General features: G+C 39.4%; 1 non-coding gene across 1 annotated transcript; it reads left to right on the top strand.

Moving 5' to 3' along the window:
- Nucleotides 1-1,302: 1,302 nt before the first annotated feature.
- Nucleotides 1,303-1,404, top strand: LOC123841855 (U6 spliceosomal RNA). Its single transcript, XR_006790310.1, has one exon. It is a non-coding gene; the product is annotated as a U6 spliceosomal RNA (small nuclear RNA).
- The last annotated feature ends 10,693 nt before the right edge of the window (nt 1,405-12,097 follow it).

The following is a 12,097-nucleotide window of genomic DNA, read 5'->3' as shown; positions in this document are numbered from 1 at the left end:
GTGGAAAGAGCCGAGATGCCCTTCAACAGATGAATGGAGAAAGAAGATGTGGTCCATATATACAATGGAATATTACTCAGCCATCAGAAAAGATGAATACCCAACTTTTACATCAACATGGATGGGACTGGAGGAGATTATGCTAAGTGAAATAAGTCAAGCAGAGAAAGTCAATTATCATATGGTTTCACTTATTTGTGGAACATAAGGAGTAACATGGAGGACATTAGGAGAAGGAAGGGAAAAATGGGCAGGGGGAATTGGAGGGAGAGATGAACCATGAGAGACTATGGACCTGAGAAACAAACAGGGTTTTAGAGGGGCTGGGGGAGGGGGGAATTGGTTAGTCCGGTGATGGGTATTAAGGAGGGCACGTACTGCATGGAGCACTGGGTGTTATACGAAAACAATGGATCGTGGATCACCACATCAAAAACCAATGATGTAGTGTATGGTGACTAACATAACATAATAAAATTAAAATCTACAAAAAATAAAAATAAAAAAAATGAAGGAGGGCACGTGAAAAAAAAAAAAACCAGCTATATGCCAGGAGACTTTCATATAAATTACCTCATTTAATCCTCCAATATTTACATTAAAGCAGGCATCATCACCTTCATTTTATAGACAAATGAAGAGATGAAGCCACTCACCCAAGGTCACCCCATCAACAACCATCAGAACTAGAGATGCAACCCAGGACTTTTATGCCAAATGCTGTTCTTTCTTGCCTCATGTGCTTTCCCACCTCCCAAATAATTTTCCTTCTTCTAGTACTTTTATTCTTCCAAATTTTATGTTCTTATGGTCATCTTCAACTTTCCAGATTGGTAAGTCCCATCTGGGACCCCTGGTAACATTCTGTCTTTAACATTGACCCTCTAACCAGTCTATAACCTTCTCATTAAAATGTCCCCCAGACTTGTGTCCATTGATCTTTCCTGCAGCGATCTTAACCACGATGGTTGCAAAATGATAATTTTTACAACTCTAGTATTGCTATCTTCCAAATCTTGCACACCTGAAATCACAAAGCTTGCCTTTTATCTGCTTTCTGAGCCAGTCAAGCAAACTTATTTAATGACCTCTGTATTGGTTACAGTGCTTTGGGCTGCGACTACAGATATCTCACTAATTGTCACTTAGACAATAAAGAGATTTCATGATCTCATATAACAAGAAGTATGGAAACAAGTCAGTTCCAAAGTTGCTTAATTCAGCAGTTCAATTATGTCATCAAAGACCCAAGCTCTCTCCATCTTTATAGTCTATCATCCTAGGTGTCTAGTAATGTCTCCCTTTTCTTCAAGAGCACATATTCCCTAAAACTGAAATGAAATAGAGAAGATTACCATTGCCCCTGTATAAAAATAATTGAATCATGAAGCATGCCATTTTTTCCTCAAATAACTTTTTTAATTGGACTGTCCCTGATGACCCTATTAAAAATTACAAACTCACTTCTGGCATTCCCTGTCTTCTTTCCCTGCTTCATTTGTTCCTTATCACTTGTCACCATTGGGCATACCATATATTTCATTTATTTGTTTCCTTTCTCCCACATTAGAGTGTAAATTCCATGAAGGCAGAGACTTTAATCTGTTTTGTTTACTCTTGTATCCCCAATACCTAGAACATTGCCTGGCACATAGAATGCACTCCATAAATATTTATTGAATTAATGAATGGCCACAAGATGACTGCTACCGCACTAAACATCACATTGCCAAACAATGACATTCTAGGCAGCAAAAAAAGAGGCATGGGACAAAGAGGCTGTTTTCTTCCAAGGCCTGCAGCTTTTACCAGAAAGTGTGATCTTTTTCAGAAATACCACAACAGATTTTCCCTAAGGTCTCATTAACTAGAACTGGTCACATGCTCACCAATTGGCCTCGCTAAGCAAATGGGAATGGGATTGTCATGATTAGCTTAAACTAATAATGATTCATCTCCCAGGGCTGGGCAAAGAACAACTCTGAGTTTTTCTTTAGCATGTGGGGCTGTCATGTGAGCAACCTACAGTGTTTGCCATGGTAGCTGAACATACCCTTGAGAACATTTTCTAACCCCTATTCTCCCCTCTTTTCCTCATGGCTAAGACAGCTGTTGTCCATCTGGCCAGGTTCCATAATGCTTTCTGTCATTCAACTCAACCTAGTGCCCAGATCTTCATTTCTAATATCATTTCCCACTAGTGACTTCCCAAGAAGTCAGAGCTCTTTGGGGGAAATGGATGATTATACAGTTGGAGCAGTGTAGGTACAAGATGAGCCTGGAACTTATTATTCCAGAAAGTAAGGAGATGCTGAAAAAAAAATGATAGAATGTATCACAGGAACACAGGAACCAGATTGAGGGGGTTCCCACTGTCCAAATATAGAACAATTTAAGCATCAATATAATTAAGGGCAGAAATGAATTATAAACCATTGATGAAAAATAGGAATCCATGAGGGCTGAGGAGTCCAAGATGGAGGAGTAGGAGAACTTAATTTTATCTGGTCCCAAAAATTCAGCTAGATAGCTATCAAATCATTCTGCACACCTGTGAACTCAACCAGAGATCTAAGAAAAGAATAGCTGCAACTCTACAAATAGAAAAGCAACCACTTTCTGCAAGGTAGGAGGTGCAGAGAAGTGAATCTGAGGCAATATATGGGAAGATAAATCATGGGGAGAGGGAGCCTCCATAAGCCAGCTACTGGCAAGTGATATAGAAATGAAGCACAAAATCAGAACATTTAGAAGTCTGCTCCGGTGAGAAACATTACTCAGGTGGCTAAGTGGGGGTGGAACCCTAGCTGGGACACTGTGGTCTCAGGATCCTTGGGCTCACAGGAAGACCGGGGGTGCCTGAGTGTGACAGAGCTTCCAGACATTGGAGCAGGGAAGCTGGCTGCAAAGAGTGAGCCCAGAAGTGGGCTCTCAGCTCAGGGTTGCCATAAACCAGTCAGGTGACTCCTCTCTTAGCAGGGGCCCAAAAAGAGGCAGAACCATGAGAACCCCCCTTCCTCCCCTGGGAGGAGTAGGGTGGGAGCACACCACAGGAGTCTGCAAGGTTTGGAGACTCGAAACGGGGTCATATGCCTGAGATAGAAATGCTCAGGCATAGGCTGGGTGAGCACGGAGTGTAGTCAGAGACCAGGGAGACAGGAGTGATTGACTGCTTTTCTCTAAGGGATCACTGAAGAGTGGGGCCCTGAGCTTTTGGCTCTGAAGCCAGAGATTGGGAGGCCACTATTTTCATTCTCATCCCCTGAAGCTGCGTGGAAAGCCATCAGGAAACAAAGCTCATATAGAGCAAACTGGACCAGATTATTTAGCCAGGCCCCCTGGCAAGTGCAGGGCAATTCACCTGGGGCAAGTACACTTGAGAATCAACTCAACAGGCCCCTCTCCCAGAATATCAGCAAGAACATCCAGCCAACACCAAGTTTACCGATCAATGAGAACTGCAAAACTCCAGTGCTAGGGGAATACAGCACATAGAATTCATGGCTTTTTCCCCATGATTCTTTAGTTTTTCAACTTTAATTTTAAAAAATTTTTTCTTTCCTTATTCAATCAATTTCTTATTTTATCAACTCTTTTTAAATCTTTTTAAATTTAATTCTTTACAATTACATTCTATCCATTATATTTAATCTCATTTTTGTGTATATATATATATATATATATATATATATATATATATATATATATATATAAAGTTTTTCTTTCTTTACAATTTTGAGATGCAATTTCTTCTAACAGACCAAAATACACCCAAAATCTACTGTATGGCTCTATTCTATTCACCTCTCTGATCATGTTCTCTTTTTTGTTTGGGTTTTTTTTTTTCTTCTTCCTTCTTTTTGTTTGTTTTGTTAAAATCTTTTTTAATTTCCATCTTTACAGTTGCATTCTATTCTTTCATTGTATTTACTTTTATTTTTGTATATATGTTTTTTTTTTTTCTATGCAATTTTGAGATGTAGTATCTTCTAACAAACTGACCAAAATACACTCAGGAGAGAGTCTATTGCTCTGTTCTGTTCACCTGTCTGTTTATATCTCTTCCTTTTTTTGTTGTTGTTTTTTTCTTGTCTTTTAATTTCCATTTTTACAGTTACGTTCAATCCTTTCATTGTATTTAATTATATTTTTGTACATATATTTACAATTTTGGGATCTAGTTTTCTAAAAGATAGACCAAAATACACACAGAATCCAGTGTACTGCTGTATTCTGCTCACCTGCCTGATTATATTCTCTTTTTTTTTTTCCTGGTTTCGGGTCTCTTCTGATTTGCTTAGTGTATATTTCTCGGGTGTCATTGTTGTCATTTTAGTATTTTGTTCTCACATTCATCTATTCTTTTCTGGACAGAATGACAAGACAAAAAATCTCACCTCAAAAAAGAGAACAAGAGGCAGTACTGATTACCAGGGACCTAATCAGTATGGACATAGGATGTCAGAAATAGAGTTCAGAATACTGATTATGAAGATACTAGCTGGACTTGAAAAAAGCATAGAGGACACTAGAGAATCCATTTCTGGATAAATGAAAGAACTAAAATCTAACAAGCTGAACTCAAAAAGGTGATTAAAGAGATGCAATAAAAAAAATGGAGGCTCTAACTGCTAGGGTAAATGAGGCAGAAGAGAGAATTCGTGATATAGAAGACCAAATGCTGGAGAATAAAGAAGCTGAGAAAAAGAGAGATAAACAACTACTGGATCACAAGGCAAGATTTTGAGAGATAAGTGATACCATAAAGCAGAACAATATTAGAATAATTGGGATCCCAGAAGAAGAGGAAAGAGAAAGGGGGGGCAGAAGGTATTTGGAGCAAATTATAGTGGAGAACTTCCTTAATCTGGGGAAGCAAACATGCATCAAAATCCAGGAGGCACAGAGAACCCCCCCTCAAAATCAATACAAATAGGTCAACACCCTGACATATAGTAGTGAAACTTACAAATCTCAAAGACAAAGAGAAAATCATGAAAGCAGCTTGGGACAAGAGGTCTGTAACCTACAAGGGTAGAAACATTAGATTGGCAACAGACCTATCCACAGAGGCCTGGCAGATCAGAAAGGACTGGCATGATATATTCAGGGTGCTAAATGAGAAAAATATGCAGCCAAGAATACCTTATCCTGCTAGGATGTAATTCAAAATGGAAGGAGTGATAAAAAGATTCCAGGACAGACAGAAACTAAAGAATTTGTGATCACCAAACCAGCCCTACAAGAAATATTAAAAGGGATCCTCTAAGCAAAGACAAAGCCCAAAAGTAACATAGACCAGAAAGGAATAGAGACAATGTACAGTAACAGTCACTTTACAGGCAATACAGTGGCACTAAATTAATATCTTTCAATAGTTACTCTGAATGTAAATGGGCTAAATGCCCCAATCAAAAGACACAGGGTATCGGATTGGATAAAAAACCAAGACCCATCGATATGCTGTCTGCAAGACACTCATTTTAGACCCAAAGACACCCCCAGATTTAAAGTGAGGGGTGAAGAATCATTTATCATGCTAATGGACATCAAAAGAAAGCTAGGGTGGCAATCCTTATATCAGACAAAATAGATTTTAAACCAAAGACTATAATAAGAGATGAGGAAGGACACTATATCCTACTTAAAGGGTCTATCTGACAAGAAGATCTAACAATTTTAAATATCTATTCCCTTAACATGGGAGCAGCCAATTATATAAGCCAATTAATAACAAAATCAAAGAAACACATCAACAATAATACAATAATAGTAGGGGACTTTAACACTCCCCTCACTGAAATGGACAGATCATCTAAGCAAAAGATCAACAAAGAAATAAAGACTTTAAATGACACACTGGACCACATGGACTTCACAGATATATTCAGAACATTCCATCCCAAAGCAACAGAACACACATTCTCTTGAGTGCCCATGGAACATTCTCCAGAATAGATCACATCCTGGGTCATAAATCAGGTCTTAAATGGTACCAAAAGATTGGGATCATTCCCTGCATATTTTCAGACCACAATGCTTTGAAACTAGAACTCAATCACAAAAGGAAATTTGGAAAGAACTCAAAAACATGGAGGCTAAAGAGCATCCTACTAAAGAATGAATGGGCCAACCAGAAAATTAAAGAAGAATTTTAAAAAATTCATGGAAACAAATGAAAATGAAAACACATCTGTTCAAAATCTTTGGGATGCAGCAAAGGCGGTCCTAAGAGGAATGTATATAGCAAAACAAGCCTTTCTCAAGAACAAGAAAGGTCTCAAATACACAACCTAACCCTACACCTAAAGGAGCTGGAGAGAGAACAGCAAATAAAGCCTAAACCCAGCAGGAGAAGAGAAATAATAAAGATCAGAGCAGAAATCAATGAAATAGAAACCAAAAGAACAGTAGAACATAACAATGAAACTAGGAGCTGGTTCTTTGAAAGAATTAATAAGATTGATAAACTCCTGGCCAGACTTATCAAAAAGAAAAATGACCCAAATAAATAAAATCATGAATGAAAGAGGAGAGATCACAACAAACACCAAAGAAATACAAACAATTATAAGAACATATGAGCAACTATATGCCAGCAAATTAGATAATCTGGAAGAAATGTATGCATTCCTAGAGATGTATAAACTACCAAAACTGAACCAGGAAGAAATAGAAAATCTGAACAGACCCATAACCAGTAAGGAAAGAAGCAGTAATCAAAAATCTCCCAACAAACAAGAACCAAGGACCAGATGGCTTCCCGGGGGAATTCTACCAAACATTTAAAGAAGAATTAATACCTATTCTTCTGAAACTGTTCCAAAAAATAGAAATGGAAGGAAAACTTCCAAACTCATTTTATGAGGCCATCATCACCTTGATCCCAAAACCAAAGACCCCATCAAAAAGGAGAATTACAGACCAATATCCCAGATGAACATGGATGCAAAAATTCTCACTAAAGTACGAGCCAATAGGATCCAACAGTACATCAAAAGGATTATTCACCACAACCAAGTAGGATAATTTCCTGGGATGCAAGGGTGGTTCAACATCCACAAATCAATCAATGTGATACACTACATAAATAAAACAAAGGACAAGAACCATATGATCCTCTCAATAGATGCAGAAAAAGCATTTGACAAAGTACAGCATCCTTTCTTGATTAAAACTCTTCAGCATAGGGATAGAGAGAACATACCTCAATATCATAAAAGCCATATATGAAAAGCCCACAGTGAACATCATTCTCAATGGAGAAAAACTGAGAGCTTTCCCCCTAAGGTCAGGAACATGGCAGGGAAACAGAAGGCCTCCAAATCAGCAAAGAAGTCAAACTTTCATTCTTTGCACATGACATGATACTCAATGGGAAAAACCCAAAACACTCCACCCCACAATTGCTAGAACTCATACACAGAAATTCACCAAAGTGGCAGGATATAAAATCAATGCACAGAAGTCAGTTACATTTCTATACACTAACATGAGACAGAAGAAAGAGAAATTAAGGAGTCGATCCCATTTACAATTGCATCCAAAACCATAAGATACCTAGGAGTAAACCTAAAAGAAAGGCAAAAGATCTGTACTCAAAAAATTTTGAACACTCATGAGAGAAACTGAGAAAGAGACAAAGAAATGGAAAAACGTTCCATGCTCATGGACTGGAAGAACAAATATTGTTAAAATGTCTATGCTACCTAGAGTAATCTACACATTTAATGCAATCTCTATCAAAATACCATCCACTTTTTTCAAAGAAATGGAACAAATAATCCTAAAATTTGTATGGAACCAGAAAAGACCCCGAATAGCCAGAGGAATGTTGAAAAAGAGAACCAAAGCTGGTGGCATCACAATTCTAGACTTCAAGCTCTATTACAAAGCTGTCATCATCAAGACAGTATGGTACTGGCACAAAAACAGACACATAGATCAACGGAACAGAATAGACAACCCAGAAATGGACCCTCAACTCTATGGTCAACTAATCTTTGACAAAGCAGGAAAGAATGTCCAATGGAGAAAAGACAGTCTCTTCAACAGATGGTGTTGGGAAAATTGGACAGCCACGTGCAGAAGAATGAAACTGGACCATTTCCTTACACCACACACAAAAATAGACTCAAAATGGTTGAAAGACCTAAGTGTGAGACAGGAGTCCATCAAAATCCTAAAGGAGAACACAGGCAGCAACCTCTTTGACCTCAGCTGCATCAACTTCTTCCTAGAGACATTGCCAAAGGCAAGGGAAGCAAGGGCAAAAATGAACTATTGGGACTTCATCAAGATATAAAGCTTTTGCACAGCAAAAGGAACAGTCAACAAAACCAAAACACAACCCACAGAATGGGAGAAGATATTTGCAAATGACATATCAGATAAAGGGCTAGTATCCAAAATTTATAAAGAACTTATCAAACTCAACACCCAAAGAACAAATGATCCAATCAAGAAATGGGCAGAAGACATGAACAGACATTTCTCCAAAGAAGACATCCAAATGGCCAACAGACACATGAAAAAGTGGTCAACATCACTCAGCATCAGGGAAATCCAAATCAAAACCTCAATGAGATACTACCTCACACCAGTCAGAATGGCTAAAATTAACAAATCAGGAAACAACAAATGCTGGCAGGGATGCGGAGAAAGGGGAACCCTCCTCACTGTTGGTGGCAATCCAAGCTGGTGCAGCCACTCTGGAAAACAGTATGGAGGTTCCTCAAAAAGTTGAAAATAGAGCTACCATACGACCCAGCAATTGCACTACTGGGTATTTACCCCAAAGATACAAATGTAGGGATCCGAAGGGGTATGTGCACCCCGATGTTTATAGCAACAATGCCCACAATAGCCAAACTGTGGAAAGAGCCAAGATGTCCATCGACAGATGAATGGATAAAGAAGATGTGGTATATATACACAATGGAATATTATGCACCCATCAAAAGAATGAAATCTTGCCATTTGCAATGATGTGGATGGAACTGGAGGGTATTATGCTGAGTGAAATAAGTCAATCAGAGAAAGACATGTATCATTTGATCTCACTGATATGAGGAATTCTTAATCTCAGGAAACAAACTGAGGGTTGCTGTAGTGGTGGGGAATAGGAGCGATGGGGTGGCTGGGTGATAGACATTGGGTAGGGTATGTGCTATGGTGAGTGCTGTGAATTGTGTAAGACTGTTGAATCACAGCCCTGTACCTCTGAAACAAATAATACATTATATGTTAAAAAAAAAATAAAGAAGAAGATAGCAGGAACTTACTGGTACTTACTAGCCCAAATCTTGCTCTTTCTCCATTCCTTATCTCAGAGGATGGAGCCTTTATCCATTCTGGTGTTCAAGTCAGGCATCGGGAGTTAGCCTTAATGGCTAATTCAATAAAGAATGAAGACTCAAGAGTGGCTTCCAAGTTTCTGGCTTGGGTTGATGGTAGTGCTATAATGAGAAGTACAGAACAAAGGATGGATTCCCTGGAAAAATATCATGAATTCAATTTTGGACACTCTAAACATGATTCAGTGGCTTATTTCCAGAAGATACTTCTTTGAGATTTGGTATACTTTAAAGTTTTTAGTCAGGCATACCTGGGTCCAGACTATTATATGGGGGTAATAATAAAAATTTACCTCATAAGATGATAAAGAAGATAAAAATAATCTAGTGCATATGAATTGCTTAGCACAATCCCTAACACTGTAAATTCTAAGTATAGATTAGCTATTATTATTAGCCTCTTTCTTTTTTTTTATAAAGATTTTATTTATTTACGTGACAGAGAGAGACACAGAGAGAGAGGGAACACAAGCAGGGGGAGTGGGAGAGGGAGAAGCCGGACTCCCGTGGAGCAGGGAGCCTGATGCGGGGCTTGATGCAGGGCTCAATGCGGGGCTCGATGCGGGGCTCAATTTGGGGCTCGATCCCAGGACCCTGGGATCATGACCTGAGCCAAAGGCAGATGCTTAACAACTGAGCCACCCAGGTGTCCCTTAGCCTCTTTCTTATCTGAGCTCAGATCACACCCTCCGCTTCTACTCAACTCCCCTAAGTTTGCTTTTAAGGTTTTCTATCTGACTTGCTTCTGACCTCTTAGCATACTCCTTTGAGAGCTGCCCCATGAATTTCTTTTTTTTTTAATGTTTTATTTATTTATTCATGAGAGTCAGAGAGAGAGAGAGAGAGGCAGAGGCAGAGGGAGAAGCAGGCTCCCCGCCTAGCAGGGAGCCGGATGCGGGACTTGATCCAGGACCCTGGGATCATGACCTGAGCCAAAGGCAGACGCTAACCATCTGAGCCACCCAGGCGCCCTGCCCCATGAATTTCTACAATCTGCATTAATCATCCTGTTTACTTTCTAGTTTCATCATGGTTTTGAAAAGAGCTTCATCTTTATTTTGCACATGTTTTCCTGCTGAGTCACCATCTCAGGCTCCCCTTGACCTTCAGATCACCAAGATTCATAGTGCTTGCTTAGAAAGAATTTTAACAGGTATTTCTCCCCAGGTAAAAGTCTACTTGGGATCACAATGAGCATTAAATGCCCCCTCTATCATCTGATAATTTGTTACTGGATGAGACTGCCCAGCGCAACGATTTTTGATGATGACAGCTACCATACATTTAGCACCTATTAGGCCAGGGGCTTGAGATTTATTCTCCCATTTCATCCCTATAAACCTTATGAGGTAGGTGCTTGTATTATCTCAGTTTTGTTGCCAGAAGCTAATGTTTATTGAGCATTTACATGATACTAGGTACTGTGTTAAGCACTTTGTATACATTAACTTATTTAATTCTTCTACCATCTGAAAATCTAAGTACCATTATTAGCCCCATTATTCAAATGAACAAACCAAGCTCTGGACAAGTTAAAGTAAGATGCTTAAGGTCACATAGCTGATAGTGGCAGATTTGGGATTGAAATACGGGTGTGTTTGCTGCTTTTTTCTTTCTTTTTTGAGTGTGTTTGCTTTTATGCCCTGCTGCATGCCACAGTAGACAAGGAAAGAAAGGGCTGAGGAGTGGAAGTATATGAGTACTCATACTGGATAGGATGAGTAGGTGAGGGTGCTGTATATCTTTGTATTGAAAGACAAAATTAATTTGATTTCTCAGTTGGCTTTACTTGTAAGGTAGTGAGTAGGAAATAAAGTTAAGAGGGCTGGCATTTAAGATTCTTTCCTCAACTCCTTCCCACTTCTCACCCCCAAACCAAACACATGTTAAAACTTCTGAAGTCAAGGGGTGCCTGGGTGGCTCAGTCAGTTAAGTGGCTGCCTTCAGCTCAGGTCATGATCTCAGAGTCCTGGGATCGAGCCCCACATCGGGCTCCTTGCTCAGCGGGGAGCCTGCTTCTCCCTCTCCCTCTGCCTGCCTGCTGCTCTCCCTGCTTGTGCTCTCTCTCTCTGTGTGTGTCAGATAAATAAATAAAGTCTTTTAAAAAAGCCAAAAAGGGGCGCCTGGGTGGCTCAGTCCTTAAGCGTCTGCCTTCGGCTCAGGTCATGATCCCGGGGTCCTGGGATCGAGCCCCGCATCGGGCTCCCTGCCCCCCCGGGAGGCCTGCTTCTCCCTCTTCCACTCCCCCTGCTTGTGTTCCTTCTCTCGCTGTGTCTCTCTGTCAAATAAATAAATAAAATCTAAAAAAAAAAAAAAGAAAAAAAAAAAGCCAAAAAAACTTCCGAAGTCAATAATCACATTGAAGTGGGAAGGAAAACACTATAATATGGCCCACTGTCCTAATGCAAGAATTTTCATTTTCTATAGTCCTTTCTAGGCTGTGTCCATATTAAGTCAGTTTTACCTGGTTGTAACTATTTTGTATTTTGCTTTATTCATTTAACATTATGAATTGAACATTTCATCATTCTTGTTTCATTTATTGGTGGACCCGAGCATACATCAAGTTGTTCAGCATTAAAATTATTTCCAGTTTTTCACTAGTTAAAGTAATACTGCCCTGACAATCTCTGTGTCTATAGACTTTTGTTTTCCTTCTACTGAAGTCTCTCTTTAGGATAGAATTCCCAGAGGAGCACTGCAGTGTCAAAGGGCAGGAACATAATTATGGCTCTTGATGC

This window comes from Mirounga angustirostris, unplaced genomic scaffold (genome assembly GCF_029215605.1).
Source record: "Mirounga angustirostris isolate CCGP_5_RB_7025 unplaced genomic scaffold, mMirAng1.0.hap1 SCAF_11, whole genome shotgun sequence".
In the NCBI taxonomy this organism is placed as follows: Eukaryota; Metazoa; Chordata; class Mammalia; order Carnivora; family Phocidae; genus Mirounga; species Mirounga angustirostris.
This window is presented reverse-complemented; position numbering and strand designations above follow the sequence as displayed.